Below are 21,403 nucleotides of genomic sequence, written 5' to 3' on the forward strand. Positions count from 1 at the left end.
GCACCGTCGTCTCATGTGTGGGGTGTTTTCCCAGCAGGAAATATTCCTTCTTGGTTCACTTGCAGACTACATTTCAACACTAGAAAAGCTGAGTTCATGCTATCAATCACATTTTCAAAGCCACTGTACGTTATTTAAGAGAAGTGCTAAGAGTACAATGTGAAACCACAGAAGTGCTTTTTTGGCATTCTTTAATTTAGGAAGAAATGGATATGCTAATTTAAGGTTGTAACCATCCTGACTGAATTTCATCCCAGGGAAAAGTTATTATTGTTATGTGCCTTTTGGAAAAAAAAAAAAAATACTTTTTTAAGAAGCTAAGATGACCTTCATCAGAAGTAATAGGCAGTCTAACACCATCATTCTGTTAATGGCACACACAGAAGGGAGGTGCCTAGGGACTAGAAAATAGAAATAGGAAATCTGGACAATTCAGTCAGTCCTTTGCTCTGCTATTGACTTATTATTTGGCCTCAGGCAAGTGCAGGGAAGTTAGTGAAGAAGTTTCTCTGACTCAGCTGTGTTTGGGTGAGAGTCTTAAACATCCTCTATGTATGCTCAGTTGACCTCTCTCTAGAACTGAGATACTGAATACTCCCAGAAAGTAATTGATTAAGCTTTGCAGAACACTTTCCAATCCTTTGGCAAGACTACTTGATGATTATTGCACACATTAAGTGATATATATGGATATATAGATATCAATATCTATATATAGAGACAGGCATTCTTCTCTCTGTGATATTTCCAGATAAATTATTGATGTTATTTTTTAATGGCATATACATTTTTACTAATAAAAAGGAAAACATTTAAGCATACTTTTATCTACAGGACCACTTTTAAGCTACATGACAACAATGTAAAAGACAACTATATCATCTTGCAGTGGGCCAGTTCCATAACCGCTTTAAATTGGCTTAATGCAGGCTGCCATCACCAAAAAAAAGTAGTTTCATCCTCTCCCCTACCATATTTTCCTGCACACACCCTTATGCTGGCAGTAATGCCTACGCACTTTGAAATGTCTTTTTATTTTTTCCCTTCCCCTGGATATTTTTCGGCCAGATCTGTTCCTCTGCATGGTTGTGTGGTTGCATTACAGCAGGAGTGCTTGAAAGTTAAGGCTCCATGTCAACCCTAAGCCAACCTCTATCTTGTATGATGCTTCAGGACTAGGACAGAGGTTGTGAACCAGAGCACAGGGGATCTGGAGTCACTGAAATAACACACCAACCATTTCCTAACCCTCCTCTGCTCACTAGCTTCTGAGCAGCACCAGGTCTGCCTGCCAGCTCAGTAGCAGCCCAGTCCGCATTTCTCTGTGGTGTGTGGGAGCTTTCCGCATTACTATGTGAAATCCATCTCTGAGTACAAATACCACATGGAGGAACAGCAACATGAGACTAGTGTAAAAGCTGTCTGTGCTGAGAGCCCAAATACACACACAAGCCTTAATAATACAGATTTAAAAAGTAAAATAAAAAATCGCTCATTTTGCCAGACAAGTGAAGAAGAACAGTTATCCTGGCAGCATGTATTTTATTTATAGAAACAGGTAATATCTCTGAGGACTGCCAAATACTGAGCAAAACGCAACCGAGTGCAGTGCAACTATTAATAATAAATTTTAACTCTTAGTTGGTTCCTTCACTCAGATTCCTTTGCTTCTCCTGTCAAAGCACAGAGCAAAGCATGCTGACAGCTTCCATAAATAACAGAGATTTAAATAATTCATCAGCAGGCAAACGGGATGCACATTTATACGGAATGTGAGCATCTCCCTTGCTAGCTCTTAGAGCCCAAGTTAGCTGAATGCATTTCCTTGTAGGCATCAGTCAGCTCCAACATAAAAGAGCAATACAAGAGCACAGAATCAAAGGGAGTACTTTTGTCTGTGGTTTTACACAAGGGACTAAAACTTTCCTGATTCTTAAAGCTGACTGGCAGTCACTAAACTTCTTGCTTGTACAGTGCAAATAACTATATTTCTCACTTGAAGAGCTCTCCTGCATATTGAAAGAATGAATGAAAGGTGCTTAGAAGCAGCAAAACTGGCTTTCAAAGGGGCTTTGGATGCTTAGATACACTGCTGAGATGTCACTGACATTCACAAAGTCACCCCTCAAGTGACAACTAACCCTGTAGGTGCATAATGGTATGCTAGAGTAATGCCTTATGCTATTTATAATAGCTATCTCTAAGTAAGATAAACTTGGAAATGGAAGATGTACAGCAAAGTGTGGGGACTCCCAGGCCAATATATGATGCTTCTCCAGAAGGCCAAAAGAAGCAAAGTGAAATGCTACAGTCACACGTCCAGGCTGCTTTCAAGACTGAGTTAATGTATTCAGCAATAGCTCAGATGTCTTCACAGGACACCAGTGCTCAGATGTTTGCACCACTGTCCAAAAGCCCCCAGCACCGAGTCGTTAGGTATCTAGTACACATCTAGGCCCCATCATGAGCCACAAAACACTGTGAAATTGCCGATTTCATCTGCCAGGCTCAAACCAGTGGGTGTGCTCTCCATGCACTGATCCCCCTGCTCTGCCAAGGAAGCGTGCAGAGGACAGCGTCGCTTTCTTCCGCTCAGTGACTCAGGACGTGCAGTCTCTTGGGCTTTGGGAGATATAGGTCAAGTTTTTTAGGCAGAGGGAGGTTTTGAACTGAGGTGTCCTGTACAGGTGAATGCACTAGCAAACAACCTGTTGGCTACAAGGAGAAGAGGCAGTGCTGATTCCTCCTCTGGTCAGCTACTGGGGTGAAGCTTACTCAGAGAGCAGACTCATGACTTACGTAGGCTCGAGTGGAGCTAGTTGTTTACAGCGAACAAAAGAAAACATACGCTGCAATCCTAATTTGTACAAGGACTGACATTTCCTCTATAATACACAGTCAAGCAAAACTGGCTCCACATACAATACCAAAAATAAAAAAAGGTCCATTTTAAATTAGCGAGCCTAATGTGCAAGGATCCAGCATAGCCCTTGAACATATACAAATATCTGTAAGAATCAATGTGACTTTGTTTGTGCTTAACATTACACAAATGCTTCTCGGCATCAGGGACTGAAGTTTCCTCTTGCAAACAAATAACACCATGGTAATTAATAGAAACTAAAAAGAAATATAGGCTACAAGATTGGTCATTTCAATGAAATAACCCTACAATCTGAAAGCGAATGCCTGAATATTCAAGAAAAATGAATTGAGCAGAATGTACAATCGCATCGGGAAAACCTATTACTTATTCAGTAGCAAATGCATTAAGGATATCATCACAAGCAGCAGCACTGCCAAGTATTATTAAGAAGCTGTGCATTGAGTCAGGCTGCTCCTCATAATTTATTAAATGAATGCCTCTTTCTTCATTCCAGCGAAGACTGGCTTCCGAGATTGTGATGTTAAGAATGATTGGGTAAATTGTTTTCTGCGGGACAGTTTTCAAAACAGTGATAATTTCTATTTGCTTCATGAACTGTGGAAACCAGTGCCTGATGCTGATGTGGGCCTGGCCATTGCTCAGCAGGGTGGCCCCAAGCTCCAGCTAGAAGCTGGGGGCATTTGTCCTCTGTTGGGTGCTGCAGGAGCTGTAACCTCCTCCAGAAAAGCCAGCTGACATGCCAGCGGTCCCCTCAACTGCACTGCTAGAGAGCTGAAGGCTGGGGACTCCCAGGGAGCATCACATCAAAGCCAGGACTGTTCAGCTGCATGGCACAGTCTTAGATCCCCACACCAAGCCTAGAGAATGGAACAGTGTCTCACCCAAACTCACTGCTCATTTTTTCTGATTTTTTTCAGGCTATTTGGAACATATACCATCCAGCAACCCATCACAGAGCTGGTGCAGGAGTCGCTACAGCTGCTGTAACATATACTATATGAGGAGTCCCCTCAGCTGGAGGAGTCCTTAGGCAGCTGCAACCCACTAAATTTACATTTCCTTTAGCATCAGGGACCCTGTGCAAAATAGCGCCTGGGGATCAGAGAACAGGGCCTTCCAAAGATGACTTCCTATTATTTCCAGTAAGCATGTACATTCTCACAAGTTCTGTTATTCATCTGCACAGGAAAGTGCCCCCAGGTCCCCATGGGAGAGGAAGTAAAACCACAGAATGTTTTGGGTTGGAAGGGACCTTAAAGATCATCTAGTCCCAACCCCCGTGCCATGGGCAGGGACACCTTCCACTAGACCAGGTTGCTCAAAGCCCCGTCCAACCTGGCCTTGAACACTGCCAGGGAGGGGGCAGCCACAGCTGCTCTGGGCAACCTGTGCCAGTGTCTCGCCACCTCCACCATAAAAAGTGTCTTCCTTATGTCCAATCTAAATCCATCCTCTTTCAGTTTAAAACCATTGTGCCTTGTCCTGTCACTACAGGCCTTGGTAAAAAGTCTCTCTCCATCTTCCTTATAAGCCTCCTTTATATATTGAAAGGCCCCAATAAGGTCTCCCTGGAGCCTGCTCTTCTCCAGGCTGAACAACCCCAAAGGCAAAGCCCTATGTTGGCAGCTCCCTCTGTCTCTCCCAGCTGATTACAGACTAACAGCTTAGGTTGACTTCTCTGCTGTTCTAGGCCAATATTTCATAAAAATGCAAGACCAAGACAAAAATCAGGAGCACCCTGCAAAAATGTGCAAATCCAGAAGCAGGTAACGTGTCAATTCAGACCTTTTAAGGAGAGCCATGCTTAATAACACCCTGCTGCTTATGCCCTTTTACAACACTGTTTGCAGGCAACAGTGAATGCTTCTGGGTCTCAGGAATCATCTGTGCTTTTATTTCAAATAATGCTATTACAGGAATCTGAAATTGTAGGTGTCCTGGGAACCCATTCTGTTCAGCCTCAACACAAGTAAATGCATCATCTTTAAAACTTTACTATATATACATATAGTTAATTAATTTGGGGTGTTTTGAGTTTGAAGTCTCGCTATAAAAACCCCTTTGAAAAAAAGCTAAACCCTGTGGATTTCTCATCTAGACAGCCACACCCAAATTTTGAGCAGTTGTAGAAATTCTGTAGAAACTAAAATCAGGGATTTCACCATTTTGGCTTAACCTGGCCCCATTCCTGTGCAGCGTTCTTGATAAGCAGGTCACTTGGATAAATCTTAATGCTTTGGCAGTTCTATAAACAAACACAAGGCAGTCCTCTTGATGGACACCCACAGCTTCCTGAGTTCAGAACAGGATTTCCCTCAGTTGTGGTGGCACGCACGCTGCCATCGATCTGTTCACCTCCCTTGGAAGTTACCATGAGTGCATCCAGCCACTTCAGCAACAAGTCAATCACTCGAAGGGGGGCAAGCTGCAAAGAAGCAGTGGTCTCTATTTCCAAGCAGATCTGCTGCTATAACCCAAATTAAGCTAACTAGTGCTTCTGTTGCCTGCCTCAGTGCAGAGGTTACTGCCTGAGTGGCCTTGAAGATGAACTTGCTTCTCACCCCTCGAGGCACTGCCCCAAACCCACCTTGAGGACTGTTACCTAGACCGTGATGAAGAAGCCTGCACCATCACTATATACTTTCCTGGGATACAGGGGAAATGGCAGAAGACCTCGTATAAATCCCATAATTAGCAGACACGCACACATTATTCTAGAAAAATTTTTGCTTTCCCAACACAAAACACAGCACAATAAATTATTAAACCAGAGTTTCAGACAATCACATTATTTCCACATCTTTGCACATCTGAAAATCTGACAACAGAATTTTCTAAGAGCGAAGATGTCTTTTTCTTTTTTTGTTCCCCAGCTTCTCCTCCCCAACCCCTTCATCCTTCTTCCAAAGAAGATCAATTTCTCATGCAAGCTGTACAAGTAACTTGCTCAGTTGTTTTGATTTTGCAATTCTGAGTTTTCATGATGCTGGCACCTGTGGGAAAAGTTCACTGAATCTGGATAAGAGATGAGAGCTCTACCTTGTTATATTGAAAGAGGACTGGCTGGAAGCTACATTTTGTTTTTCCTTTTTTCCATTTTTTAAAAACAGAACGAAATCTCAGTGGAGACCTAAGACTTGAAAATATTACTGCAAAATGGGGGGAGCAGAGATAAAGGGATATGTTCTGTATTCTCACTCATCATACATCTTCATTGAGCAGGGTACAATGAGAGGGAGAGGGAGACGAGGAAAATGTTTTCTTTTGGATTATTTCCTCTAGGAAAATCAAGTTTGAGTTTAAATGAATATTTCTGGAAGCATCCACAAAATGGATGCAGCAGAAATACCACCCTGGATATCTGAAATTGAATTAAAAGAGTCTGCTTTCTTTCCTCGTTCAAGGAGAGAATAATTTTAAACTGGATGTTATTATCTTTGTCCTGAGCAACTGGTTTCTACTAGATGTGAAAGTCACATTGGCTGTAGGATCTGCTTTTTGACCCTGGCGGAGGGAGAGATTATCCCTGAACTCTCAGACATTAGTTTGTACCTTCAGGTTAAAAGTACCTGCCTAACTAAACATGCTTTCTTGTTTGTCTTCTAACAGGTCACTAGAACAGACCTCTCTCAAGCCTGTGGAGACCAGTCAAGGGACTCCTCTTGTATCTGAGGTGGTCATCCACACCACGTCTTACTCACTCCATGGTCTGCAGAATGCAAAAGCAGCACTGAGGAGACACTGGGAGAGATGGAGACAAAAGCTGGCATCAAGCAGTAGAACCTACAAAATCACACAGAGTTATTATTAGCCTTTTTTTTTAAGCAAAGGACAACTGGGCTAAGAGACTAAGGACAACCAAAGCTGAAAACCTAGCAAGTGTCTGCATAAGTGTCTGCAAGAAGGGAAATCATCTGAAACCCTGCTGGCAGATTTTGCAGTAGAGTTCTCCGTCTTAGAGGCACAGCACAAGAGATCAGAAGAGGCATAATGTGATCTGGAGCTGTGGCTGTGGGATTGTTGCAACCTGGATAAAAGGAAAAAGTTCTGAAGCTTTTCTCCTTACATCTGGTAACAGTTTCATCAAGGGTTCAGCAGCTTGCAAGGCTGGTGTGCCAGACCATATCTTTCTTTCCCAAATTAACACACTGACAAAAGCTCAGTGGGAGACATGCTGCTGTGTGATGTGCCTCTGTGGAGAACAGCACCTCTCCCTTCTGCCGAGTTTGTCTCTCAGTGGGAGCTGCTGTTTCTTGTAAATGTCTCCCTCAAAATGCTGCAGTTTCCCTGCAAAATCTGCCAGTGCGCAGTTTGGCGTGAGATGCCTGCATCCCAGCCTCGATGACAGTAGAAGGGAACCTTCCCAGACTTCACTGTCACACACCAGTAAGGCTGCTGGATGTGAGTTCAGCAAAGTGGGAAGTGACTTAGGTCTCTGTCGGTATCTGCCTTCACCTCCTCTGTGTTCATTCTCCTTGTTTCATTCAGCATCCTTTTTTGGCTTACCCATTTTTCATGATTCAACACAAGTTTTCTTATTCCCAGTGCTTGCTTTTCTCACAAGTCTGGCAGCCTTGGTGACCTGCAATATATTTGGCAGCTGGCTCAGCACAGCTTCATACATGATTTTACTGAAGAAGTTTAGTCTAGTCTAGTTTTGAGGGGAAGGTCAGTAGTCCAGTAACTAGCTGGAACATAACGAAGTACAGTGCCCTATGTAAATGCAGCTTGCCTCTGTTTTATCTCAAGTGGGAGAGGTAAAGACCGTGAGTCCATCACGAAAGAAGCAGGGAAGGAGACTTCTGGAAGAAAGTTGAGGAAATGATATAGTTTATTTGGGAAACCTGCATAATTGCCTGAAGCACTGAGAATATTTGATTTCAAGACTTTTGTGGGTCAGATGTCCTCTGCAGGGGCAATTTTAGCTCTGCCAATTGGTCAGAAATGACTTAAGGAATCTCATGAGAGTTTAACTTCTCCACTTTATTCTCTGTTTAAAGAAGTTTCCGAAACCCTTGCTAGCATAGACAATACGGTGTTTGTCTTTATATATCTTGGGTAGAATGAAGGATGTGTATGTCATGTGGGGTGTATGTCATGTGTCCCATTCCTTACCAACTGACACAATCACAAAATAAACCATATTTCACCTGCCTTTTAACTGTCTTTGGCCACATTTGTTTTTTCATTATCAAACTGTATTACTGGCGTATCTCAGACCATGGTATAATTGCTCAATAAATTAACTTCACCACTTTTCCAAGAGGACCTGGACTGGGCATAAACAATCTGTTGAATGCTCAGTTGCCATAAGCTGTTCAAAAAAGTTAAGTCAGAACAAAAAAAACAACTGAAAGAGGCAACTGGAGAATATAAGTGAAATTTTCAAAGCAGCCTATGCCTGTGAAGATATATTCCTGTTTATTTTAATGTGCTTAGACTGTTGTGGTTTTTTTAAAATTCCAGAGTATCTTATTTCATTAAGTTTTCTCAGCTTTTCCACATCCTTTAAACTCTGCCTTCCTCCCATGACTACAGGTTTCTCCACGGGTTCTGCCCAACATAGGGGTTTCTTTGGCTATTAAATAAAACTAGGAGCTAGACTGTGACTTGGACCAGCCATACTATGAGACCAGATCAAATGCTACTTGGAGTCTGCTTCAATCACACTGGCAGAGAGAAGGCTACTTCTGTACTGGAGCAAGTGGAGACAGAATGGATGGTCCTTGTTCTGCTTCTCTGACCCAGTGTTTTGTGAAAGGAAGGTTATACCAACAGTACCTTATTAATACAATCTTTGCTCCTCTCCACGGGAAAAAAAGATGGCAAAACTAAAAAAGATCCAACCAAAACCAGATAAGCAGCAAAATATGATGTAAGGGAAAAAAAAAGGTAATTCCCTGGGAAATGCCGTCTGTTAACTATAGTCATAAACTCAAATTTAAGGAGGCAAAGCAGGAGAAGATGCATCTTTCAGTTTAAGGTTTTGTCCCATAGGAGCTTGAATAACCTGAACAATAGAGGCACCCATCACAACTTCGTCACAACATAGCTCTCAGCTGTGGAACGATTAAATCCTAGAATTAAAGCAAGCATTCACTAGTCTAAATAAAGGCCTGTCAAACCTGATTTCCACAGGTTTAGGCTGCAGCAAGACAGTCAAGATTAGCCAAAGACTTTCAAAAAGGAAGCCCACCTAAAACAACCTTTGCTTCATTAACAGGCCTAATCTTACCGAGGTGAATTATATCTTTGTCACAACTAAATCACACCCTGAAGAACTGTGCTACACACAGGACAAAATTCTGAGCTCCTTATCTCTACCTTAGAGGAACTCCAGGCAACCAGGAAGCAGTTTCACTGTCTGTATCAATCTTTGCAGTACAGAGGCTGCTATATTTTGCTCGGTATTTACCCAGAGCTGTATGTAGGGGCATGACCTTGCCTTTAAACAGGACTCACCACTGCTACTACAGAAGATAAAGAAGTGGAAGATGAGAGCTTTTTTTTCCCAGTAGTGTCAGAAGTCAGTCACCTTCCAAACAGCTGGGTGGCTTTGCTGAAGGCTCACTACCCATATTCACAACTACTGCACTGGTGCATCAGCTATTTAACAGAGAGAGTAGGAGCAGGTTCTAGGTAGTAACTGAATTAGGCTGTGACATTTAATTTCATAGGGAAACGGATTATTTTTTTTGCTAAGAAAATGTTCACATGCTCCCCTCAACTCTTGCCAGTTTAAATACACCTTCAATAATTCAGTCAGTAGTTGCTCAATCTTCCTAGTTAAATTATTAAGTAGAAGAGTAGAAAAACCCACAACTGAGCATGTGAGATGGAGCACTCTAGGAATGCAGCTAGGGTTGGGCACACACAACATCTGGGAGAGCAAGGTCTGGAGTGATCCTCCATCTGAGCCTAATCTCACATCTCCAAACACACAGGATTTCCCTTCTTCCCTCCCTGCTTCCCTCCCTCTCTGCCTTTGTGTTTTTCTTTATTAACATTTCCCATCACCTTTCCTGAAAAAATCTTTTGGGTGTCCTTGTGGCTTCCCCAGTAAACTGTCTTTTTATACGATGAATGAAAATGTCAGGTCCCAAACACACTTCAAGGCGAGACCTCAGAAGAACAAGGAAACGTTTTATTTTCAGGAGCTAGGGAAGAGCGTAAGGTATCTCAAACTTCAGTAGGACTAAAGGTAAGGGTTTCATACAATAGCTAAAGATGAAAAAGAGAAATCCTCAGAAGAAAATATGGGAAGAAGGAACATCTAACAGATGGGTCAGAGATGTGGGAGTAGCGAAAGAAAGCTGATGATAGCTTCACTGAGACAAAGGAACATGGAAAGCATGAGGGAGAACGGATTTGGGATTATACATGAAATGGCAGAGAGAAAGTAAAATGGTACTTTTTAATGATATAATTAACTATCCTTACTGAAGCTTTCTTTCAGCTGCTGAATTTGCATATATGCTTCCCATATTGATCCACACTTCTGGTTATTAAATTGCGACAAGGTCAGCTACTTGAAAAGAATTTCTGAACAAGGCAATGAAGTAATTAATTTCTCTGTTAGAGAACTTGTTTAGCCAATAACAGTTCTTAATATTTTAAGACAATTTTTCCCTACTTAGAAGAATATATGGAATATGTGTGAATAAGTAGTAGAAAAAACCTTACCCCTGAAGGAAAGTGGTGGGCTAATTAAAGCACTTCTCATATGCTGATTCAATATTAAAAAACTAATTAATTACAAAATGTGGCTTTCTGATGGTTTTGAGAAAATCAGTGCATAAATTAGTTGAAAGGTATTGTTGCCAGATACACTACCTGGCAAGCAAATCAAAACCATGCTGGTCATTACGGGATATAAAATCCACAACTGGTGGTGGTCCACAACTAACAATCTGTGTTCTCTTTGCATGACCCTATGAGATCAATGTTCTTATAACAAGACCTCTGCTTTCCCTATAGAGTTCCAGCACTGAGTACTCTCCAGCTGTTCATTCCCCTTCCCCCTCCATACACATTTCCATACTGCTGCTTTTCTGATAATCCCCCATGGCCTCGGGACTTCCTCTGTAGCTAAAATAAGATATGAAGCCATATTAGTCTCTGCATAATGAGTGATGAATCAGACCTTACTTCTATGTGCTGCCACTGTCTCTCCAGCTGATCAGAAACAGAAAAAAATGGATACACATATCTCTGGGTGAGCAAATGGAGGATCCTCTTCAGCACAAGCTCTTCATTGTTATTAGTGTTACATATTGCTGCCACTGGAGCTGTGCAGACACAAACCACTCTTTTGTAGGAGCTGAATTTCACAAAAGCACAATGTCCTTTTCTTGAAAGGAAAATGCAAACTGGAAAGAAGAAGTCAACAAGGTACATAGAGTCCTTCATGTTTATTGACTATCTTGGGGACTGAATGCTGAAAGTAATTTTCACCGAGTTGTTCACCAGTTCTTGAGCTTTGGCTCAATATTTTGCTTTACTGGAAAATGACAGAGGAAGAGAGCAGGAATTGTGCCAGTCCAGGATTTCAAATTTCAAATGGAGGAAGCCTGAAAATACTGCTGAACTTTTGCCCTGCATGAATTAATTTATTGAAGAATCCAGAGGGACTAATGCAGACCCCAGCAGTGGGTTGGGTGGAAACATGGAGCCCCATGTACACTGCTTAGATCAGTAGTTCACCGAAGATTAAATTAAAGGCCATATGCAGAAAGTAGGAGGAGGGTACTAAGAAAATTGGGCTGTATAAAACGTAAGATCTTCTTTTAAGAAAGGTGTCTGAGAGTTAGTGTTTTCTTAAAATGTGGAAAATAGTGATTAGGTTGGGAAATCACAAGACATGCCAAAGCTATGCATATTTTGGCAGTGGGGTAAGCAGCACAGGGAAGTCCACCATGGCCAAATTATAATGCAAATGTCTAAATATTCAGGCACTGCAGCAAGAATTGCCTTGTGGATGGAGTCCAGGAAAGCAGATCACCAAGAAGTCCGTGGAAAACAACAGCCAGCAGTTCCTGCAGCAGGAACAAGACTAAAAGTTGGTGCCTGGCCTATCAAATATTCCACATACGTCTGTCCATTTCATTGACGGAAGAACTATGGTACACTTAAACCAATTTAAATTTAAAAAACTCAGCTCCATATTCTCTCCAGTAAGGGTAGCAAGAGTGGGTAAGGGAGAATTGCTTCCTGCTGCACTCCATCCTGATCTCGGCACAGGTCCAGGAATCTTTATGCGATGTTTAATCCAAGCCCACTGTGGATGGTTGTGGTTGATGTGTGGAAAAAAGGCACCGCAAGGTTCAACTGTTCTCAGCTAGGGACTGCCTCTGCTTCCTCCTGTCTCCTCAGGACCTGAAAAGGTCAAATAGTCCATGCTTCCTTTGGCCACCAGGTATGGCAGCATCTGTGCCTTACCCTTCAGGGGCCACAGTGCATGGCACAGTCAGGAGAACACACAGACCTCACACAGGCCCGTGTGCTGGCTGCATACAACCAAACCAAGATGTGGCTTGTGCCGTCTCCATGAGGCTTTGTACTTGCTTGTTGTTCCCCAGCAATCAGCGGGAATGATTATTTTCCACAACTACTCCTCTGAGACTGTCAGTGCAGAGCTGCTGACAGTGCTTCTGCACAGGGCAGTGATGCTGTGCTGTGTAGTCTAGAGAGTGGGAAGAGATGTTTTTCTGTAATGGGCACACTGCATCTAGTGGTGTGAGTGTGAAGAGCCTGAGAAATGGGCATAAGCATGGTTATTTCTATATAGGGAACTCCTCAGCCTTTCTCAGAAGCTGAAGTAGGCACCAGTGCCCAGTGGCTGACATTTTGAACACAGGCTTTGCAAGCAATACCCAGTCCACCAGCAAGGTAGACTTCTGTGTGCATCTGGCTTTGCTGTTGAGTACACATTCTGGTGATCTTCAGAGCATAGCTGGCTTAGGAAAAGAGATTCCTGACAGAGTTCCTGGGAGTGTCATGAAATTAGTATTATCCCCATTTTGTAGACAGAGAAGAGAAGCACAGAGAGATGGGGACAATTTTCTCCAATTGTTGGCAATAAGGACCTCTAAGGACCATGGCTTATGATAACCACTTAAGGGAAGATGCTCAGTGGTGAAATGTTAAAGTCTATTATTTGACCAAATAACTATGGATTTTACTGTTGAAATAGGGGGCTTGTAACTCACATTTTTCTTAGGGCTTTTTCTGCTGCTTGCTCTATAAATGAGATCTACTTGTGGTCATGATTAACACCAACTGGAGACATATAAGAGGAAATCTGTTGGGACACAGATATAATATGCACAAAAAGCAGCCTGCCTGACAATGCTCTCTACAGCTTTGAATTCATCAAGGAACTTTAATTTTTTAATTTTTTTACTTTCACAGGCTGGGAAAACTCGGTGAAACATGTTTATCACTGGTCATCATTTCAGTTTTATCTTTGGAAAGAAAGGAAACTTGCTTAAAGTCTCAGAGTTTCCTTTATAATTCTCAGACCCAAATGTGGCTGTAAGATCTGCCAAAGGAGGATATGGAGTGCTGTTTTTTGCTCCTTCAGGTGCTATGTTCCTGATACAGGTAGCATTCTCGAAAATCATACTAACAAAGCCAATGTCTATGCTCTTGGGACAATACAGTCATTGCAATCAGGGTCATTATAACATCAATAAACTGAAAAGAATTAAATTACTTTTGATCAAGACTACCTATTCTCAGTTGGTTGCCTGTTGAATCTGATACTCACATAACCTAAGCAACAGATTCAGGGATCCCAGCATCTGCCGTCAGCAGGATGAGGAAGATACACCCTGGTGGCTTGAAAGCGAAGTACATCCCTTTGACTGGAAAGAAAAGGGAAAAAATGATCACAAATTCTGTTGCTTCATATTTTTCAGCACGAAGAGTCTCAGGGGAAAAATATTTTATTTGAGAATTGATCTAAACCAATTTTTTGTACATCGGTACTGCTGGTTTTGCTGGTGATCTGGTGATCTCTGCTGGTGATCTTACGTTCTTGGGTTTTAAAAAATAATTTAATTGTTTGTATTGTTTGGATTGGGCATATTTTCCTATTAGACAGAATGTCTTGTATACAGCAGATAAAGAAGGCACCTTACTCTTGGACCAAAGGAATCTAATCTGTGGAGGACAAATCTTTTACTTCTAGGACTAGACTTATTTTTAGATTCATACATTAAAAAATTCCTGGGGACAGATTCTGTCATTGTTGTCCAGCTGAGTCACAGAATCACAGAATCACAGGATCATCTAGGTTGGAAAGGACCTTGAAGATCATCTAGTCCAACCGTTAACCTAGCATTGGCAGTTTCCAATTGCACCATATCCCTAAGCACTATGTCGACCCTACTCTTGAACACCTCCAGGGATGGAGACTCCACCACCTCCCTGGGCAGCCCATTCCAACGCCCAGCAACCCCTTCTGTAAAGAAATGCTTCCTAATATCTAGTCTAAACCTTCCCTGGTGCAGCTTGAGGCCATTACCTCTTGTCTTATCGCTCATTACTTGGTTCAAGAGACTCCTCCCCCCTCTCTGCACCCTCCTTTCAGGTAGCTGTAGAGGGCAACGAGGTCTCCCCTCAGCCTCCTCTTCTCCAGACTAAACCCCCCCAGTTCCCTCAGCTGCTCCTCATCAGACCTGTGCTCCAGACCCTGCACCAGCTTCGTTGCCCTTCTCTGGACACGCTTGAGTCATTCAATGTCCTTTTTGTAGTGAGGGGCCCAAAACCGAACACAGTAATCGAGGTGCGGCCTCACCAGTGCCGAGTACAGGGGTAAGATCCCTTCCCTGTCCCTGCTGGCCACGCTATTGCTGATACAAGCCAGGATGCCATTGGCCTTCTTGGCCACCTGGGCACACTGCTGGCTCCTGTTCAGCCGGCTGTCAATCAACACCCCCAAGTCCCTCTCTGACTGGCAGCTCTCCAGCCACTCCTCCCCAAGCCTGTAGCGCTGCTGGGGGTTGTTGTGGCCCAAGTGCAGCACCCGGCATTTGGCCTTATTGAAACTCCTACAGTTGGCCACAGCCCATCGCTCCAGCCTGTCCAGATCTCTCTGCAGAGCCTCCCTACCCTCGAGCAGATCAACACTCCCACCCAACTGGGTGTCGTCTGCAAACTTACTGAGGGTGCACTCGATCCCCTCGTCGAGATCATCAATAAAGACGTTAAACAGGAGTGGCCCCAAAACCGAGCCCTGGGGGACACCACTCGTGACCGGCCGCCAACTGGATTTAACTCTGTTCACCACAACTCTTTGGGCCCGGCCATCCAGTCAGTTTTTTACCCAGTAAAGCGTGTGCCCATCCAAGCCTCAAGCAGCCAGTTTTGCCAGGAGAATGCTGTGGGAAATGGCATCAAAGGCCTTACTGAAGTCAAGGTAAACTACATCCACAGCCTTTCCCTCATCCAATAAGCAGGTTTATAAATAACCCCACCGCACAGAATACCTTTTCTTTTAGAGCAAGACACTCTTCTGCAGATGAGAAGTGATTGAGTCTGGTTCTTGGAAGCTTCCTGCAAAAATCACACTGTTTTTCCTCCTGTTCTCAAGTGAAAGGAGAAAATAAGAAGGTATCATTTAGTAACAAACAAGATTTCCAGTTTATCTGAAGAGCTCTGGATAAAGGCCCTCATGGACCTATGTCCTAACAGATGTTTAGATATATGATATCTTTGCAGCAGTTTACTTGATCAAAACACAAACCTAGCTAGATTAATGGTTACCACAAGTGATAACTGCTATTATTCCCTAATCTGTGACACAGCAGAGAATACAACAGGCTGATAATCCTCAAGCAGCTCCAGTTCCTTCCTCTGCCACTGACTGAGGGAACAATTTTGCGGAATTCACTTGCTCTTTCTGCACCTCAGTTTGCCACCTGTCAAGCAGGAATCATGTCATTTAGTTTCCAATACCAATTGCTAACATGAAAGTGATGCATGATGGAGCGGTATTTGCTAGGCCATCCGTTTCTGCAGTGCCACACACACGAGTGCTTTGTAGTTATTCACCCAGTTGCACAATGCAGGTATGTTTCTTGCAGTAACTCCTATTGTACTCCTCATATTACATACACAGCAACAGGATGCCTCTTACTTCTACATACTTGCCAATGACTGAACCTGCTTGGTCTTCAACCCTTCCTCCATTCCTTTTTCAAAGTAACTTTGTGGTAATCTACTCTGTGCTGGACAAAAATATCTGAGAAGGATTTATTTGGGACAGGAGAAACTAAAATGTCTCGGCATTCTCCTGAACTCCTAAAAGATTATGTTCTTTGTTCATAAATGACCTTATCCAAAGGACTATGGCAGAGCTGGACTCATGCGCTCAAGTGATGTATCATGATGGGTCTTGGCAACTGACACGCTTAATTTTTATTTCCTTGATTTCAGTTAAAAAATGCTTTCATGATCTCATTACGTGACTTTGTAACACAACAGCTTGATGCTTTACAGCCTGCCTCTCAGTCACTTGCAATTATAATTTCCTTTGAAAGACATCCTACTGAAATCAATGGCTCTTGAAGATCAAGGTATCATTTATCCTGTTCAAGAGTGACAGAATTATGTATCTTTAATTGGGCCAAATCCTGATGTTATTCTTCAAAACACTTTAGATACTTTGCTTGATCTGATTATGACTGAGTAGGAACAGTCAAAAGACGAATGAGCAGGAACTTCCGAACCCAATATACTTAGAACAAACCTACAATCCTACAAGACTGGTCTGTCAATTCTGAGCCTTAAACTACTCAGTACAGCTCCTTTAAAACCACTATTCTTCATATTTAATATTAATCTCAGATTATAAAATGAAACATACATCTTTCCAATAGCTCAAAATCCTTAGTTCCATTGGAAGTATTTCACATAATGTGCTCTAGAGCTACACCATAGCGGAAAATAGAGCTGTAAGCCATATTGCTAGACAAGCCGATGAGCCTATGTGGTGGAGCTGGGAATAGAAACAGCATTAGTATTCCCTGGGAATGGATGGAAAAGCCATGTCAGCTGTGTAAGTAGGGACTGATTGTCCTTCCTGCCCCATGATATACTCTCCATTTAATATGCCTATGCCTCTTGAGCTTTGTGAACTGGTCCCAAATTTAGGACACATAAAGGGTTAATCAAGCTTATACCCAGGACATGTCAGACAGAACATTTCTATATGCTTGTGTAGTGAGGACAACTCCAGCAGAACCACCTTGTATAGAGAAGAGTCTGTGCCCTTTCAAGAAACCAAGGGAAACAGTAGATGCTTGTGTATTTGATGAGCAGAACACACTAAGTGTATCCCAAATTTTCAAAATCATAGGATGGGTTTAGAAGGTATGACACTTCAGAAAATAATGATATAGGATTGGTTTTCTGCCTAGTGATTTCCCCAATCTTTTCTTCTTCATCTTCGACTCACCATCTTAGAACCACAAAATCTACTTTATTTTAAAAAATATTTTTTTAAAAAAATCACATGATCCAGGAGTGAATCTTTAGAGAAATCCCAGCCAAATATTGTACATTGGCAACTCCACAAAAGCTTTTGTTTGGGTCTTCTGCTCCAGAGCAGTTTCAGTTTTGCTTTTCATATGTTTATCCAGCACATTCAATATGAAACGAATCCCTATACCCTTTCTTTTAAATATGTATATTGTCCTCAACCAGGGGAAACTGAAATATAGGATGTTTGAAAGAAATTCAAGTACCAACTGATTAGACCTAATTTACTACATTCATCAAATGCAGTCTTAGTTTTTAGCTGTAAACCTAATCCTGTCGGTATCCAGCAGTAGTTTCACAGGTATATGCTCTGCATTAAAAACATACATACTTGCATATGTCTGTATGTCCAGGGTTTCAGTACATTGGACCAAATTCTGCCCTGAATTATACTGCCCTGCCTTCAACAGAATTTCCTAGGAATATACATAGAGTAGGCAAAACTAGATCCACCACTGCTGCATAGCCTACTTCCTTCTCATTCCTTTCACTGATTTTCCTCCCATTTGGCCCCATTCTTAAAGTCTTTGGCAGGTTAAGAGTTAAGCAAATTATTTAGAAACAACTTGTATCTACTGATCCTCATTCACTGTGTAAATTACACAATGTAGTCGCGTGAGGTAAAAGGATTTTTGCTAATATCTTATTTAAATACTAATTAACAAGTAAGTACTAAAGATACAGGCACCTTTATCACTCATGTGCTTCCAAAACATTTTAAAACTGTGATGGAACACACAATCTTCTATTCCCTTCTAAGCAACTAATATTCATTTAAACACACATTGGTTTTCTTTTCTTTCCACTTTGTGTCTGCTGTTTGCAAATTGATTCTTATGAGGCCATAAATTCAAGTCAGTTATACCTTGAAATTCATGGGAATGCCAACAGACCTATTATTTGCAGGACTTTCCAGCTGCATAAATAAAATGTCAACTAACTGAATATACTAGGCATAGAAAGCCATCTGTAATAAAGAGGCATAAAAGGGCTCCACCATCTTGTTAGGGAAAAGTGATAGATACAACTGCAATTTCAAATAATTTGCCTGGCAAAGAGCAGAAGTGTGTAAACATGAACAAAAGACAGCGCATTAGTTCTCAGTATAGATGTAATTAAATTTAGTTGGACCAATGAATTACAATAGATTAGTTTATGTCTCAAAAACTATTGCATTTTTCTTCGTACTTAGCAAATATAGTCTTTTTGCAGATCTTTTGCTTACACAGGTGCAAATTTCTTGAATCTGACACTCACTGTTTCCTATCTCACTAGTGATCTTTGGCTTTTGTTTTGCACCTACCAGAAAGCTACACTCCTCTGCCACCTAGTGCTTTAAAGAAGTATATTTGGTATCAACTGCCAGCTCATCCTGGCATAGTGTGTTCAACACAACAGATGGGGTCTGTGCAAAAACCTTTTATTAATATTTCCTTGCTAAATGGGAGATTAAAGAGCAACTTGATTTATCAACCTCTATGGATATTGTAATTGATCATTGCTAGAGATCACCTCTATCTCTGCAGATCTTAGTACAGTACAAAATAATTCAGCAACTTGCAACCTTTTATTTTAGGACGTTAGATCATCTTCCTGGTTCTTTCTAAAATATAAAATAAAATAATTTTTACATAAAATCTTTATAGAAGAAAACATAATCAAATATAATGTGTATTTAACCATACGAAATTTTCAGACAAAAAGTAATGTCTTTTTCAACAGCAGGTTCCCAATGTAGCAAAGTGAAAACAAGAATTATATGCCTTAGGGGAATTTAAAATGGATTCTGGAGTACAGCATTTGTAACAACCAGCTTGCTTTTTGTTAGTTTTAATTTACATTGCTTCAAAAAGTGTATGTTTATATATTAACACTACTGCAATTTTTCTTTCCAAAATACATATAAACAGGGTTTATTTCAAGTAACAGATATGCCACGTTTTAAAGGAATTCTGGAAATTTTTTAAAATTTTTATTTTCTTAAAAAGCAATGGAGCTTCGTATTGTCAGTGCTAATAAAACGAAGCTATGAAAGTGAGCTTTTCTTTTGAAGGAAAAGTCATTCAAACTAAACTGTTCTGACTCTCTCTGAAGATATTTTCTTTTTTGTAAAATTAACTGGTACTATATCAAGTGCATATTCTTCAATATTTGTCAGTTGTTTCTAATTTTTCTTTTAGAGACATGGTAACCAGGTATTTTAATGACTTCTTCCCCCCCACATTACTCAGAAACCACTATGAAACATTATCAAACATCTCATCTAGATTGCACAAATGCAGTAGTAACATGAGCAGTACGGCTGTGAAATGAGTCATTACCCAGCAAGTATCTTAAAATGTCTCGTGTTGTCACAGCCTAACTTCACTCATATTTCATAAGAGCTCTATTTGTAAAGCATCTTTATTGCTTCACTAATACTGTAATTCAAAAAACTAATGCAATATACTGCCAGTTATGATTATTACTCCATTAGCAGAAACCACACATGTTCTCTCATGTTTAGAGAAAAATGGTCTTTTTTAAAAAAATAATACCTCTGTGTTTCTGAGAAATTAACCCATGACTCTCAACATCCCAGGCTAATTTAGCTTATTTCTCTACAGAAACTTGGTCAAAAATATATAAAAATCAGCTAAGACAGTAAGGTGTAACTGGTCCTATAATATGTGGACAAAGAAACAAAAAAAACCCCACCTCTCCCTAAAATATATACACACCTCTGCCTTGGGATAATAGATCTGTCTTATTGCTTGGCTAACCTCACCCCCAATATATCAGTCTCTCAAAAGTAAGCCTTCCATTCTGCATCCTGCTTGCCACCTTTTATTCAGTTCTGAGTAAGTGAGAAACAGAAACGACTGGAATAAATCCTGTTTGGACAAATCAGAAAGAACTTACCTTGTTTGCTTGGATACTGTCAACTAAACAGCATCAATTTAGACTTACAAGCTTTCATTATTCCCTTAGACTATGGAGGAAGTGTAACACCTCCACTAACATCTGTTCCTACCAGTTCAGTTTCAGAACATGGAATCCAGAGCGAGGAAAGCAGCGAAGCGTTACAGCACACACGAGCCCACTCCTTAAGCAGGCGTAGTTGGCTCAGCCACGTACAAACAAAGGCTGTTCTAGAAAGCGCGTCCTCCATTTTTATATTCCTACTGTCCACGTTGCCGCTTTCCTGATCCTGACACGAGCCAAGCTACAGGGAGGCACCCACTAAAAACCAAGCTGTAGAAAGCCAGGGAACAGTTCTCTGTCAGCACAGCTCCCTCAACCAGGACAGCACAGGAGCAGATACACTCGAGTGCCAAGGAAACACAGGGGCACCCTACCTAGGGTTAGGGGCCGGCGTGTGTTTTTTGGCAGCAAATAGCTGTTAAGACTGGCTGAGCCATAATACCAAACAGTGCCGTTTGCACGTTGAAGTCCCAACCTAAAATTGAACAGTCTTAATCTTAAATGCAGTGGTGCTTCTGCGTGGCTAAAAGCGAAGTGTAAATCCACAGCTAGGTGCTGTGACTGCACCGCTGAAGGGTACCAGCGGACAGCAGAGGGCAGAGCTGCCCCCTCTCTGCAGAAGACTCCAGCCAGGAAGGCACCGCTGTCATTTGCGGCTTTCCAAGCACACACTGACCACCCAACTACTTAATGGCAACGGCTGCAAAGAATCAGCTTTGACCCTTGTCAAAGTTACAGATTTCCAGTCATTACATTTCAATTCGTTATTTCACTCGAGAAATCAAGTGCACCTTGAGAGGAAAAAAAAGGCTTTCCATATCCCTTTAAGACAAAATTATTTTGTATACTGACAACATCAAGAAACAGTTAACCTTCAGTCTGGTACCAAAAAAGTGTGAATACCAGGTGGCAACCACTATTTTGCTCAAAACCACGAATGTCACCAAGTATTTCAAAGAGCAGCGCTGTGAGAAGACCAGGCAGATTCTGTTAAGAGCCATGGAAGTA

The 21,403-nt window shown here is 41.6% G+C and overlaps 1 long non-coding RNA gene across 1 annotated transcript; it reads right to left on the reverse strand.

Moving 5' to 3' along the window:
* Positions 1 to 10,616: 10,616 nt before the first annotated feature.
* On the reverse strand, positions 10,617 to 15,466 carry LOC141934511 (uncharacterized). Its single transcript, XR_012626355.1, has 3 exons — positions 15,379 to 15,466; positions 13,656 to 13,752; positions 10,617 to 11,922 (listed from the first exon to the last, which is right to left on the reverse strand). It is a non-coding gene; the product is annotated as an uncharacterized LOC141934511 (long non-coding RNA).
* Between the last annotated feature and the right edge of the window lie 5,937 nt (positions 15,467 to 21,403).

Source organism: Strix aluco, chromosome 1 (assembly GCF_031877795.1).
Source record: "Strix aluco isolate bStrAlu1 chromosome 1, bStrAlu1.hap1, whole genome shotgun sequence".
Taxonomy (NCBI): Eukaryota; Metazoa; Chordata; class Aves; order Strigiformes; family Strigidae; genus Strix; species Strix aluco.